Source organism: Microcaecilia unicolor, chromosome 1 (assembly GCF_901765095.1).
Source record: "Microcaecilia unicolor chromosome 1, aMicUni1.1, whole genome shotgun sequence".
Lineage (NCBI taxonomy): Eukaryota > Metazoa > Chordata > Amphibia > Gymnophiona > Siphonopidae > Microcaecilia > Microcaecilia unicolor.
In genome coordinates this window covers 770,694,561-770,709,565 of record NC_044031.1, presented here as the reverse complement: position 1 = coordinate 770,709,565, position 15,005 = coordinate 770,694,561, and the positions used below count along the sequence as shown (strand labels likewise).

Here is a 15,005-nt window from a genome sequence, read left to right as displayed (position 1 = left end):
AGCAGGCAGGCAGGCAGGAACAAGCTGGAACAGGCAACAGGACTGGAGCAGGCTGTAGCACTTTGGAGGTTGGTTTGATTGGCAAGCAGGCAGGCAGGAACAAGCTGGAGCAGACGCACTGATTAGTCGGATGAGACAGGCAGGATCAACGGGCTGGAGAAGCTGGTGAAGCTGGATCAGATGGGCAGGAGAAGCTGGATCAGGCGGGCTGGAGAAGCCGGATCGGAGCAGATGGACTGGAGCAAACAGGGAGAAGCTGGATCGGTGGACTGGAACAAGCAGGGAGAAGCCGGATCAGCGGACTGGAACATGCAGGGAGAAGCCGGATCAGCGGACTGGACTGGAGGAACAAGCTGGAGAAGCTGGATCAGGAACAGGCTGGAGTCGGCTGACAGGAACAAGCTGGAAAAGCTGGATCAGGCGGGCTGGTACACGCTGGAGCAGATGGACTGGTGCAATCTGGAGCAGATGGACTGGAACAGACAGGGAGAAGCTGGATTGGTTGAGTGGAACAAGCAGGGAGAAGCCGGATCAGCAGACTGGACTGGAGGAACAGGCTGGAGTCGGCAGACAGGAACAAGCTGGAGAAGCTGGATCAGGAACAGGCTGGAGTTGGCTGACAGGAACAAGCTGGAGAGTTGGAACAGGCGGGCTAGTACACGCTGGAGCAGATGGACTGGTATAGTCTGGAGCAGATGGACTGGAACAAAGAGGGCGAAGCCAGATCGACGGACTGGAACATGCAGGGAGAAGCCGGATCAGCGGACTGGACTGGAGGAACAGGCTGGAATCGGCAGGCGGGAACAAGCTGGAGAAGCTGGATTAGGCAGGCTGGAACAAGCTGGGGCCGATAGACTGCAGAAGCTTAACTGCTCTCCAGTGACCAGAACCTTAGCCATGCATTCCTGTTCTGCAACCTTTTGCTGCGTGCTGATCTCGATGGTTTCCATGTCTTCGACGGACTGAAAGGCAGGCCTCACCACAATGTCCCTCCGGGTCGTTCTGCTTTCAGGGGCTCCAGTCCCAGCAGGGCGAAGAAAAGCAGGCGGTACACCAGCCCTTCCCCACGGCTCTGCTCATCTCATGGCCATGGCCATGGGGATTCCAAGATGTGTTTTGTTTCCTGCAGAATTTTCAATCTATTTAAAGCGTTCCTTAACATATAATGCTACTCCCTCCACCAATTCGATCCACCCTATCACTACAATATAATTTTTACCCCTGTATGACAGTGTCCCACTGGTTATCCTCTTTCCACCAGGTCTCAGAGATGCCTATTACATCTAATTTTTCATTTAGTGCAATATATTCTAACTCTCCCATCTTATTTCTTAGGCTTCTGGCATTTGCATATAGACATTTCAAACTATGTTTGTTCCTATTTACATCTTGCTTATTAGTTGACAGTGTTTTTGCAATCTTTTGTCTGATTTTTACTTAAGGTCACCGGATCTACTATGGTCTCTTTTGCAACCTCGCTATCGGGATACCCTGTCTTTCCTGTTTTGGTGATATCTTTGAAAGATACCTTGTTCTGAACAATTGCGTTTTAGAACGAATGTCGGCCTTTCCCCAGGTTCCAGTTTAAAAGCTGCTATATCTCCTTTTTAAATGCCAATGCCAGCAGCCTTATGTCACCCTGGTTAAGGTGGAACCCATCCTTCCAGAATAGGCTCCCCCTTCCCCAGAATGTTGCCCAGTTCTTTACAAATCTAAACACTCCTCCCTGCACCATCGCCTTATCCATGCATTGAGACTCCGGAGCTCTGTCTGTCTCTTGGGCCCTGCGCATTGAATGGGTAGGACTTCGGATAACTACCGTTGAGGTTCTGGATTTGAGTTTTCTACCCAAGAGCCTAAATTTTGCTTCCAGAACCTCTCTCCCACATTTTCCTATCTCATTGGTGCCCACATGTATCAAGACAGCCGGCTCCTCCCCAGTACTATCTAAAATCTTGTCTATGTGACGCGTGAGGTCTGCCACCTTCGCACCAGGCAGGCAAGTGACCAGGCAACAGCTGTCCTAACCCTTCCCTCCTGAGCAGTAGCTCCTGGAGACTCTTACTACTAGTACTACAACTACTTATTATTTCTATAGCGCTACTAGATGTACGCAGTGCTGTACACTTGAACATGAAGAGACAGTCCCTGCTCAACAGAGCTTACAATCTAATTAGGACAGACAAATAAGAGATAAGGAAATTACAAAGGTGGGAATGATAAAATATGGGTACTGAACAAGTGAGTACGGGTTAGGAGTTAAAAGCAGCATCAAAAAGGTGGACTTTTAACCTAGATTTGAAGACGTCCAGAGATGGAGCTTGATGTACTGGCTCAGAAGTCTATTCCAGGCATATGGTGCAGCAAAATAAAAGGAACGGAGTCTGGAGTTAGTGGTGGAGGAAAAGGGTGCAGATGAGAGATTTACCCAGTGAACGGAGTTCCCAGAGAGGAGTGTAGGGAGAGATAAGAGTGGAGAGGTATTGAGGAGTTGCAGAGTGAATGCACTTGTAAGTCAGTAAGAGGAGTTTGAACTGTATGTGGAAACGGATAGGGAGCCAGTGAAGTGACTTAAGAAGAGGGCTAATATGAGCATAGCGACACTGGCGGAATATAAGTCATGCAGCAGAATTTTGAACAGATTGAAGAGGAAAGAGATGGCTAAGTAGGAGTCCTGTGAGAAACAGGTTGCAATAGTCAAGCAAGAGGTGATAAGAGTGTGGATAAGGGTTTTGGTAGTGTGCTCAGACAGGAAAGGGCAAATTTTGGTGATGATATATAGAAAGAAACAACAGGTTTTAGCAGTCTGCTGAGAAGGAGAGAGAGGAGTCGAAAATGACCCCAAGGTTACGAGCTGATGAGACAGGGAGGATGAGAGTGTTATCCACAGAAACAGAGAATGGGGAAGAGGTGAGGTTGGTTTAGAGGGAAAGATAAGAAGCTCAGTCAGTCATGTTTTGTTTCAGATGGTGGTGAGACATCCAGGCAGCAGTGTCAGACAGGCAGACTGATACTTTGGCCTGGATTTCTGCTGAGATTTCTGGTGTAGAGAGGTAGATTTGTGGTGAGTCAGTGTAAAAGTGATACTGAAAACCATGGGATAAGATCAGAATACCAAGGGAAGAAGTATAGATGGAGACAAGAAGAGGTCACAGGACAGATCCCTGAGATACACCAACTGATAGTGGGATAAAAGTAGAGGAGGATCCACCAGAGTATACACTAAAAGTACAATAGGAGAGATAAGAAGAAAACCAGGAAAGAACAGAGCCCTGAAATCCAAGTGAGGACAGCGTATCAAGGAGTAGACTGTGATCAACTGTGTCAAAAACAGAAGATTGATCTAGAAGGATGAGGATAGAATAGAGACCTTTGGATCTGGCCAGGAACAGGTCATTAGAGACTTTAGCAATCACTGTTTCAGTTGAATGAGAGGGTGAAAGCCAGATTGAAGTGGATCAAGCATAGCTTGAGATTTTATTTATTTATTATTTATTTATTGCACTTGTGTCCCACATTTTCCCACCTGTTTGCAGGCTTAATGTGGCTTACAAAAAAACTGTCCTGGCATCACCATTTCAGGGTACAGAGATACATTTGGTGGTACAAAGATATCAGTAATAACAATGCTAACAGTCAATCTACTCAAGCAATTATAGAAAGAAGACAATCAAAGTAAGGGAGGAGTGTTGTTATATTGTAGTTATGGATTTTCGTGATAGGCTTTGGTGAAGAGAGAGGTTTTCAATGATTTGCGAAAGTTTGTTCGTTAATTGTTTTCAAGTGGTTTGGCAGAGCATTCCACATCTGCGTGCTCTTGTAGGAAAAGCTTGGACGCATGTGTTAGTTTGTATTTTAATCCTTTGCAGCTGGGGAAATGTAAATTAAGGAAAGTGCGGGCAGATCTTTTGGCATGTAAGACGGGGCACCTCCGTGAATGATTTTATGAACAATCGTGCATTATAACATCCTCACACCTGTTTTATGAACTGATCCGTTCTTTAAGTGGGAGCCAGTGTAGTTTCTCTCTTAGGGGTTTTGCGCTTCCATATTTTGTCCTATGACATCTATAACATTTAAAATAATGCCATTACTATCACCTTCAATGCTCCTCTTGCAGTATTATAACAATATAACAATTCAAATAACACTTACTTCTTCTACTCAAAAAACGGCTGCATGCCAGATTGAAACTCCCTCAGGACTGGGCCACAGACGCCGCACAGGAAATCACTGCACGTAGCAAGTCTACTCTGCATTTAAAAGGGCAACTGTGGACCCCCTCCCACTATCCTTAAAGGGGAACTGCCTTACACCCATTCAACCTCCAAATTGAGCCTATTCAGGGCTACCGTCCCCCATGAAAAAATATACCGTTGTTCAATCACCAGCAAATTGGCACTAACATCACCACCCCTGTTAGATAAAGGAAAATGTGTTATGACAGCGCACCGAAGTTGCTCTATAGAATGATTGCATTGTAACCAAAGGATTTTCCTGTTTGTTATGCCACAAATTGCTAATGTGTTCTGCCAAACGATTTTTAAGTTGTCTTTTTGTGTGTCCTATGTAGTATAAACCACAAGGGCATCTAATACAATAAACAACACGTTCAGTATTACATGAGGTGTGATGCTTTAAACTATGCCATTTGCTGGTGTGAGGAATAGGAATGGTGGAGGTGTCCCATTGATATGTACAATAAACGCACTTGCCACAAGGGGAATGCCTGCCTTTCAAAATGGGGCTACTGGGTCTTTTAAGCAGCTCCCCCACGTTCGCCTGGCGTTTATATGCCACCTTGGGGTTGCTCGTTAAACACTGGGTGAACCGAAAGAACCTGCCAATGCCTATGAATAATGGAACAAATACTCGAAGCTTTTATTGAATAAGGGATAACACATGCCAAGGTGCTGTCGGGAGTCTTCTGCCTGGGTGCTAAAAGCCAAGAACAATGGGCTTACAGGGCCCTTTTGTACGCTCTTTTGAGGATCCGCATGGGGTATCCACGGGCCACAAATCTATCAATCATGATGCTTGCTTGTTTTTTTAATTCAGCCGTGGAAGAACATAAGCGGCATAACCGCAGCAGCTGACCGACCAGAACCCCCCGCTTCAGTGCACTATGATGATAGCTCTGAAAATGCAGTAGGGTATTGCGGTCGGTGGGCTTACGAAAAATGGTGGTAGTAAACTCACCCTCCTTAGATCTCATGATTTTAATATCCAAGAACTCAAGCTCTACATCAGCTCTACCCCTGATATCTCACCTTGCATCCAAAACAAAGTTTCAGCGTGCTTGTCTGACATTGCTGCCTGGATGTCTCAACGCCACCTGAAATTAAATATGACCAAAACCGAGCTTCTCATTTTCCCCCCCAAACCCACCTCCCCGCTCCCCCCGTTTTCTATTTCTGTTGATGGCTCTCTCATTCTCCCTGTCTCCTCAGCTCGAAACCTTGGGGTCATCTTTGACTCTTCTCTCTCCTTCTCTGCTCATATCCAGCAGACCGCCAAGACCTGTCGTTTCTTTCTTTACAACATCCGTAAAATCCGCCCCTTTCTTTCTGAGCACTCTACCAAAACCCTCATCCACACCCTTGTCACCTCTCGTTTAGACTACTGCAATCTGCTTCTTGCTGGCCTCCCACTTAGTCACCTCTCCCCTCTCCAGTCAGTTCAAAACTCTGCTGCCCGTCTCATCTTCCGCCAGGGTCGCTTTACTCATACTACCCCTCTCCTCAAGACCCTTCACTGGCTCCCTATCCGTTTTCGTATCCTGTTCAAACTTCTTCTACTAACCTATAAATGTATTCACTCTGCTGCTCCCCAGTATCTCTCCACACTCGTCCTTCCCTACACCCCTTCCCGTGCACTCCGCTCCATGGATAAATCCTTCTTATCTGTTCCCTTCTCCACTACTGCCAACTCCAGATTTTGCGCCTTCTGTCTCGCTGCACCCTACGCCTGGAATAAACTTCCTGAGCCCCTACGTCTTTCCCCATCCTTGGCCACCTTTAAATCTAGACTGAAAGCCCACCTCTTTAACATTGCTTTTGACTCGTAACCACTTGTAACCACTCGCCTCCACCTACCCTCCTCTCTTCCTTCCCGCTCACATTAATTGATTTGATTTACTTACTTTATTTATTTTTTGTCTATTAGATTGTAAGCTCTTTGAGCAGGGACTGTCTTTCTTCTATGTTTGTGCAGCGCTGCGTGTGCCTTGTAGCACTATAGAAATGCTAAATAGTAGTAGTAGTAAATTTTATGTGAGGATTCACCGTGTTCAGGTACTCGATGAAGACCCGCAACTCGTCCAATGGGCCCCGCCATAATAAAATAACAACGTCAATGGATCTCTTCCACATGACCACCCTGCCAAACCAAGGAGAACCAAACACATACCTGCTTTCAAACTGGGTCATTTAGAGGCACGCCAATGAAGGCGCTACAGTCGCCCCCATCGCGACCCCTTGGACCTGTATGTAAAATCTATTATTAAATTCAAAATAATTATGAGATATGACAAAAGTCATCAGCTGTTTCAACACATTAATTTTAGGTTCAGGTATGTGTAGGTTGGCAAAGTGGTCAGTGGCCAATTCAATGGCCTCACTTTGAGGGATATTAGTATAGAGAGCGGTGACATCTAGGCCCACCATATAGAGGTTCTCGTCAGGCTGTAGTTCCAATTCCTCCAATAATTGAATGAAGTGCATGGAATCCCTGACGTAGGATTCCGCCTGTTTAACCAAAGGGTTAAGCAGCATGTACTACTACTACTATTTAGCATTTCTATAGCGCTACAAGGCATACGCAGCGCTGCACAAACATAGAAGAAAGACAGTCCCTGCTCAAAGAGCTTACAATCTAATAGACAAAAAATAAATAAAGTAATCAAATCAATTAATGTGAACGGGAAGGAAGAGAGGAGGGTAGGTGGAGGCGAGTGGTTACAAGTGGTTACGAGTCAAAAGCAATGTTAAAGAGGTGGGCTTTCAGTCTAGATTTAAAGGTGGCCAAGGATGGGGCAAGACACAGGGGCTCAGGAAGTTTATTCCAGGTGTAGGGTGCAGTGAGACAGAAGGCGCGAAGTCTGGAGTTGGCAGTAGTGGAGAAGGGAACAGATAAGAAGGATTTATCCATGGAGCGGAGTGCACGGGAAGGGGTGTAGGGAAGGACGAGTGTGGAGAGATACTGGGGAGCAGCAGAGTGAGTACATTTATAGGTTAGTAGAAGAAGTTTGAACAGGATGCGAAAACGAATAGGGAGCCAGTGAAGGAGAGGGGTGGTATGAGTAAAGCGACCCTGGCGGAAGACGAGACGGGCAGCAGAGTTTTGAACTGACTGGAGAGGGGAGAGGTGACTAAGTGGGAGGCCAGCAAGAAGCAGATTGCAGTAGTCTAAACGAGAGGTGACAAGGGTGTGGATGAGGGTTTTGGTAGAGTGCTCGGAAAGAAAGGGGCGGATTTTACAGATGTTGTAAAGAAAGAAACGACAGGTCTTGGCAATCTGCTGGATATGAGCAGAGAAGGAAAGAGAAGAGTCAAATATGACCCCAAGGTTTCGAGCTGAGGAGACAGGGAGAATGAGAGAGCCATCAACAGAAATAGAAAACGGGGGGAGCGGGGAGGTGGGTTTGGGGGGGGAAATGAGAAGCTCTGTTTTGGTCCTTTTTAATTTAATGTCCATATATTTAGACAAAGCTCTAATACAGAGTCACGGGTAGATATTATGGGACGACCCGGTGGGTCCACTAATGATTTATGGACTTTTGGGACAAAGTAAATGCAGGGCACCTTCTGACAAGGATGGCACAAAAATCTTTGTTCAGATCTAGTAAAAATACCATCAGTAACAGCTTGACCGACACATTTCGCAATTTCACCTTGCAACCATTTGGTTGGATCATAATCAATTTGTCTATAATATTGAACTTGTTTATTTATTTTATTTATTTATTGCATTTGTATCCCACATTATCCCACCTTTTTGCAGGCTCAATGTGGCTTACAATTCATCGTGGAAACTGGAAATAGGAATATACATTTGATTTTACTGCAAGTATTAGGTGCATGATGGTGAAATACATAGTACTGGAAATAGAAAAGAGTATACATTTGTATTGGCAGAAGTTTTGGGTGCATGATGGTGAGATACATGATAGTACTAAAGTCATAGACATTAGGTACATGATAATGTGAAAGCAAAAGACATTAGAGAACGTTTCTGGATATCTTAAAGAATGTAGAGTTACGCGTGTTGTTCTTTATGATATATTTTGTCGAAGAGATAAGTTTTCAGGAGTTTGCGGAAATTGGTCATTTCGTAGACCGTTTTCAGGTTCCGTGGCAGTGTGTTCCAAAGCTGTGTGCTTGTATATGAAAAGGTTGATGCATGCATTGATTTGTATTTCAAGCCTTTACATTTGGGAGGATGAAGGTTGAGGAATGTGCGGGAGGACTTTTTTGCATTTCTGGGTGGTAGTTCTATTAGGTCTGACATGTAGGCTGGGGCGTCACCATGGATGATTTTATGGACCAAAGTACAGAGTTTGAACGTGATGCGTTCTTTGAGTGGGAGCCAGTGTAGTTTTTCGCGAAGGGGTGTTGCGCTTTCGTATTTTGGTCTGCCGAATATAAGTCTGGGTGCCGTGTTCTGGGCTGTCTGGAGTTTTTTGAGTATTTGCTCTTTGCAGCCGGCGTAGAGTGAGTTGCAATAGTCCAGATGACTAAGTACCAGTGATTGTACCAGGTAGCGGAAGACATTCTTTGGGAAAAATGGTCTGACTCTTTTTAGTTTCCACATTGAGTGGAACATCTTTTTAGTTATGCTTTTTGCATGATTCTCAAGTGTTAGGTGTTGATTAATGGTGACTCCAAGGATTTTTAGGGTGTCTGAGATTGGTAGACTTAGATTAGGTGTGTTAATGGTGGTGAATTCCTTTTTGTTGTATTGTGAGGTGAGAACTAGGCATTGGGTTTTTTCAGCATTTAGTTTCAGTCGAACTGCATCTGCTCAGGAGTTCATTACGTGTAGGCTTTGGTTGATTTCGTCGGAAATTTCTCTTAGATTGCGTTTGAATGGGATAAAGATTGCTACATCATCGGCATATATATATGGGTTTAGATTCTGATTCGATAGTAGCTTAGCCAAGGGTGTCATCATTAGGTTGAATATGGTCGGTGAGAGGGGGGATCCTTGTGGAACTCCGCATTCAGGTGTCCATGTGGCTGATGTAGTCGAGTTTGATGTCACTTGATATGAGCAGGTGGTTAGGAAACCCTTGAACCATCTGAGAACGTTACCTCCGATTCCGAAGTATTCGAGGATGTGTGATAAAATTCCATGGTCAACCATATCGAATGCGCTTGACATGTCAAATTGTAACAGTAGTATGTTGTTGCCATTTGCTATCAATTGTTTGAGTTTGGTCATAAGCGTGACTAGTACGGTTTCCGTACTGTGATTAGAGCGGAATCCTGATTGGGAATCGAGCAGTATCGAAAACTTGTTTAGGTATTCTGTGAGTTGTTTGGTCACCATGCCTTCTGTTATTTTGGTGAGTAGGGGAATGGTTGCTACTGGTCTATAGTTCGTTAGTTCATTAGTATTTTTCTTTGCATCTTTGGGTATGGGGGTGAGTAGAATATTTCCTTTCTCCTTTGGGAAGAGTCCATTTTGCAGCATGAAATTCACATGGTTTGTTAGGTCCATTATAAATTGTTGGGGGGCCGACTTCATGAGGTTGTTTGGGCATATATCTAATTTACAGCGAGATTTGGCGAATCTTTTAAGTGTCTGTGAGATAAGATCTTCTAGTAGTATAGTGAATTCGGTCCAGATCCTGTCTGCTGGGTGGATTCCTGGTTCTCGGTCTAGGCATTCTAGGAGTGTAGTATATTCGATTGGGCTGGCTGGTATTTTGAGTCGTAGTTTTATGATTTTCTCGTTGAAGTATTTCGCCAGGTCATCGGCTCCTGGAGTGTCTTTGTTGTTGTTGGTGACTGGAGTTGTGTCTAATAGTTTATTCACGAGTTGGAAGAGTTTGTGTGTGTCTTTGTAGTTTGGTCCGATTTCAGTTTTGAAGTATTGTCTTTTGGTTTGTCTTATGGCATATTTGTATTTCCTTCGGAGTAGTTTCCAAGCGTTAAGGGTGGGATCATATTTTTTTTGTTCCACGTGCGTTCTAGTTTCCTAACTTGTGTTTTGAGTTTTTTCAATTCTTCATTGAACCATGGTGTTGAATTTTTCCTGTGGGAGGTTCTGGTTTGAATTGGGGCGATGTTGTCTAGTATCAGTTTGCATCTATTATCCCAATTAGAGAGGAATTGGATTGTGTCTGCTTTTGTTGTCCATCCGTCAGTGTAGATCTGTTGCCAAAATTCAGCTGGGTCTATTTTTCCTCTTGTGTAGGTTTTTCGTATTTGTTTGTTAGGTAGGTTCCTTCTCCATTTGAGGGTGATGCTATGTAATGGTCTGACCATAGTATGGGTGACCAATTAGTGTTAGTTAATATAAAGTTATTGTTGTGGTTGAATTTATGTGTTATGATGTCTAATGTGTGTCCTTTTTCGTGTGTCAGTTGCGTATTTGGTTCTTGTAGGTCCCAGAGCTGTAGGAATTCTTTGCAGTCTTGGGTACTTGTTGTGGTAAGATTTTCCAGGTGTAAGTTGATATCTCCAATTATGATAAGGTTAGAGGAAGAGATACAGGTGTTCGAGATAAAGTCCAATAGGTGTGTTTGGCTATCTCGCCAATTTCCTGGAGGTCTGTAGAGTATAACTGCGTTAAGGTGTTCCTGTAAGTTTGGGTGACTTATTCTTATGGAAGCGATTTCAAGTTGTGGTAGTATGGATTCAGCTGTGTTTGTGATGTTGAATTCAGATTTGTATATTACGGCTATTCCTCCTCCTCTTTTTCCGTTTCTTGTCCAGTGTATGATTCTGTATCCTGGTGGACACAGTTCTAAGATTATAGGGTCTTGAAGGTTGTGGACCCAGGTTTCCGTGATAAATAGGAGGTCAAGGTTGTCTGCAGTAATCCAGTCTGTTATGTTTTCTGTTTTGGTTACTACTGATCTAGCATTTACGTATCCCATTTGGATTGAATGGTAGGGTTCAATTTGGGACGTAGATGTTTTAATTTGTATTAGTTGTCTGCTTTCCTGATTTCTAGTTTTGCTATGTCCTTTTTTCCCTTTCTGGTGGTTAGTTCCGTATATATTTGTTTTTCCTTTTAGTTGTTTGTTGTTCTTTTGTTCTGGTGGGTTATACGTAAATTGTATATGGGGTGCGTATGTTGTGGGTAGATTGGTGTATTTAAGATAGTCCATGCGTGATATATTAGGGGGAGGAAGTAAATTATCATAATCATTGTGTTGGTGTTCATTTTGGCTGTTAGTCTGAGGTCTGCAGTATGTGTTTCAATTTATGTAGCGGGTAATAGTTTGTGTCTCTTTATGGTGTTATTATATGTTTGGTAGGTCGTTTTTAGAACATTTAAAAGGTGAGCTTTCGAGAATGTTTGGAAATAGGCAGGTAGATAGGTTTTGGCATGTATTTCACGGTAGCGAAACAGTTGATACGTTTATATTGGCATACATAATTAAATGTAGTTAAACATTTGTAATGCGATGCACTTAGAAACAATTGTAAGCAGGCACTAAAAGCTATGCACTTAGAAACAATTATAAGCGGGCATTAAAAGCAGTGCACTTAAGATCAATTATAAGCAGGCACCAAAAGCATTACAATTGAAAACCTTGAGATGCATTTTAGAGTAGTAGTGCAATTGAGACATATAGGTTGGTCAGATTCTAGAGTTACTTATTGCAGTGATTTTACCAAGCATGATAGCCATGTGTTAGAGTGTCTATGCATGCAATTTCTCATAGGAGTTCTTGCCACAATGTTGCTACAATGCTGCCACAATGTTGGAGCTGATAGGCAAGCAAAGAGTCACCTGTGCAGGCATGTGAGAGGGGTTCCCTGTGTTCCCGGATGGCCTGGGGAACCGGCAGTTGGGTGATCCGGTGCCTGCTCGGATGCGCGGCTCCTCGCCTCGTCTCCTCGCCTCGTCTCCTCTAGCTGCTCGGTCAGCGTCTCTCCTCTATCGTCCTCTCAGCGATACTCCGGTAGTCTCTCCGGTGTGTTGAGCCCGAGTTGCGGGAACGCAACCTCGTGGCGATCTCCACCGGAGGCCTTCGATCAGGGCTGTCGGTCTGCCTCGGCATGGTCTCGCCACGGCTGGTCCTCCAGTCGGGTCAGTCGCAGTTCTTCCTCTCGGGCGGATTGGGCTACGGGTGCGCCGCTCAGACCGCCGCAGTCAACCTCGGGTTCGTTTCAGTCGGCCGACTCAGTGCGGCCCTGTTGAGGCCCTGGCACGGCTGGATTTCCGTCCAGCTACAGGATTTTCATCCGGTCTCAGACTGGCCAGGCCTCAGGATGGGTGCGCGGCCACGCTCGGCCCCTGCTTCACTGCCGTGCTTTACTCGATCGCGGCAGTTCAGGTCCTCGGGTTGGCTCATGACAGTTTTAAACAGTCTAGGCAGTAGCAAACACTCCAATTAGAAAGAAACCCAGTAGGCAGTGGATATAGTAATATAATTTATTAGCATTGGTATCTTACCCAAAGACAATGCAAGCAGTTCAGGCATTCATATGGTGGAACAGCATGAGGTCCAGGGGACACTGCGATATGACCGAGTTCCATCTAGCCACATACTGATCATTCCCTAAAAATCTTGGCTCCTTCGTCATCAGAAGACCACGTGGAACCCTCTGGGCATGACAGTATTCGATCAGTGCTGCTGAATGGAGCTCAGCCCGTATTAACGCCTTATGGACTCTAAAAACTTCGTCCCAGCTACTCTCATCTTCCCGCTGTTCACCCATGAATAATCGAGCACCTCCCAGCAATTCCGAAATGCGGTCGTCTGTTAGCCCCGCCTTGGATTCCCATCCGGCTGCAGCCATACCCCTATGTCTCTTGATAACAATGTTACTAATTAGGGGATAGAACTTTTGATTCCAGAGTCACTTTTATATTTAAACATTTTTATTGATGAAACAAAATAACTACATCCAATATCTGGCATAAACACAAATGCCACCGTCAAACTTTCAAAATAGAAATACAATGATAAAGTCCATCATCAAAACTTTTTAACAGTTTCTCCCATCCCCCCCTAACCCTTCCTCCTTCCCCTCTGCATAATTTCAAACGTTTTTTATTGACATTGTATCAGCACCAACATTGTCATGCCAGCTCTGTTTCAGTCTATATATACAACAATTGCTAACTAGCATACAGCATTTATAAATTTTTGCCAACATTATTATCCCATCAATCATACCAGTCCTCCCCCCGCCCTCTCCCATTCCCTCCCTTCCCCCCCCATTTTACCCCAGACCTGGATAACCATTCAGTTCAGCCCGTAGAGTTCACCTTGTATTTAAAAGCAAACTACGGCCTCTAGGGCTTAGACTTTGCAAATAAGGGCCCCAGATAGCCAGAAATGTAACTCTCTTTTTCTGCGAGAGCCTAGATTCCCCCGCCTCCCACGATACCAGCTGATGTAGCTGATTTCTCCAGTGCCAGTAAGCCGGAGGATCTTTGACCGTCCAGTATTGTAAAATACATTTCCTGGCCAAGAGGCTCATCTTACGGAGCATCAATGTTTCAAAACGATTCTGCCCTCTAAAGGACCCCGGGATGTCTAAAATCAGTTGCTCAACTGTCCCCAAAATCCGCTGCCCTAACCGCTCCTCCCAAAATCCTCGAACTCGAGCCCAGAACCTTTTTAAAATTGGGCAGCTCCAAAACATGTGCAGCATTGTGCCAGGAAGTCTTCCACATTTAAGACAGTCCGGGCTTCGATTTCCTCCCATATGTGCTAATTGAGCTGTAGTTACATATCCCCTATGGATGCAGCGATAAGCACATTCTCTCAAACGAGCATCCGATACTAACAGGGGTATTCGTGCTATTGATTTAGTGATGTCCCAGGAGGTCACTGCAACTCCCAATTCCTTTTCCCAAGCACTCCTTAGCTGTCTATAGTCCCTGGGGGGCAGCCATCCTGATATTGTTTTATAAAGCGAGGATATTGTGATTCCTCCCTCACCAAAGGAGTGAAAAAATTCTCGTATCCTTTCCCCCATCCGAGTTCTCAAGGGATCTGTCGGTAAAGAAGTGAGGTAATGTCGCACCTGACATATTGCAAATCTATTCCCCCAGGAGTCGCCTACCTTTCCCAATAACTCCTCATCGGTAAGAGGCTGCCCATCTTCGCCCACCAGGTGTTCCAATTTAGAAACTCCCCGTCTAGCCCATTCAACAAAATGTTGGCTTGACAATCCTGGTAAAAATGCACTGTTCCCACGTATGGTTATCAAATCTGTTACTGTTGGGTCCCCCCCCAGTTGGCGAGTAAGCACTCCCCACACCTCCCGGAGAGATCGCAACAACACACCTCCACTGAATCCCTCCGGTAAATCTCGTGTTTTGTGGTGTAAAAGCGAAAAAAGATGGTGCGGTTCCCAAAGCGCCGCCTCCAACGCCGTAGGAGTATATTGTTGCGTGTCTAAACACCAATCTCCCAGATATCTCAAATGACATGCTTTATTGTATAATTCTAAATTTGGCATGCCCATTCCTCCTCGACTCCAACTCCCCACTAATCGTGAGAAGCGAACCCGCGGCTTCTTGCCTCTCCAGCAGAACTTTGATGCAAGCTTGTAAAAACTTTTTAGGTCTTTCCGTCGGAGCCAAATTGGGATGGTCTGCATCACATAAAGCCATTTGGGGAACAACACCATTTTAATCATGTTTACTCTCCCTAACACTGATAACGGCAAATCCATCCATCCTTGTAGCACCTGCTGGGTCTCCTCTAACAGCCAAGTAATATTCAGATCATACAACCGCGAGAGATCCATAGGCATCAAGATTCCGAGATACCTAAAGGAGTTTTGTGCTTTTCTCAGAGGGAACTCGCC

General features: G+C 44.8%; 1 protein-coding gene across 5 annotated transcripts in view; it reads left to right on the top strand.

Annotated features, from left to right (window-relative positions):
• The window catches only part of CASC4 (cancer susceptibility 4), a 227,730-nt gene that overhangs the window by 115,526 nt on the left and 97,199 nt on the right, over positions 1-15,005 (top strand). The window lies entirely within an intron of this gene.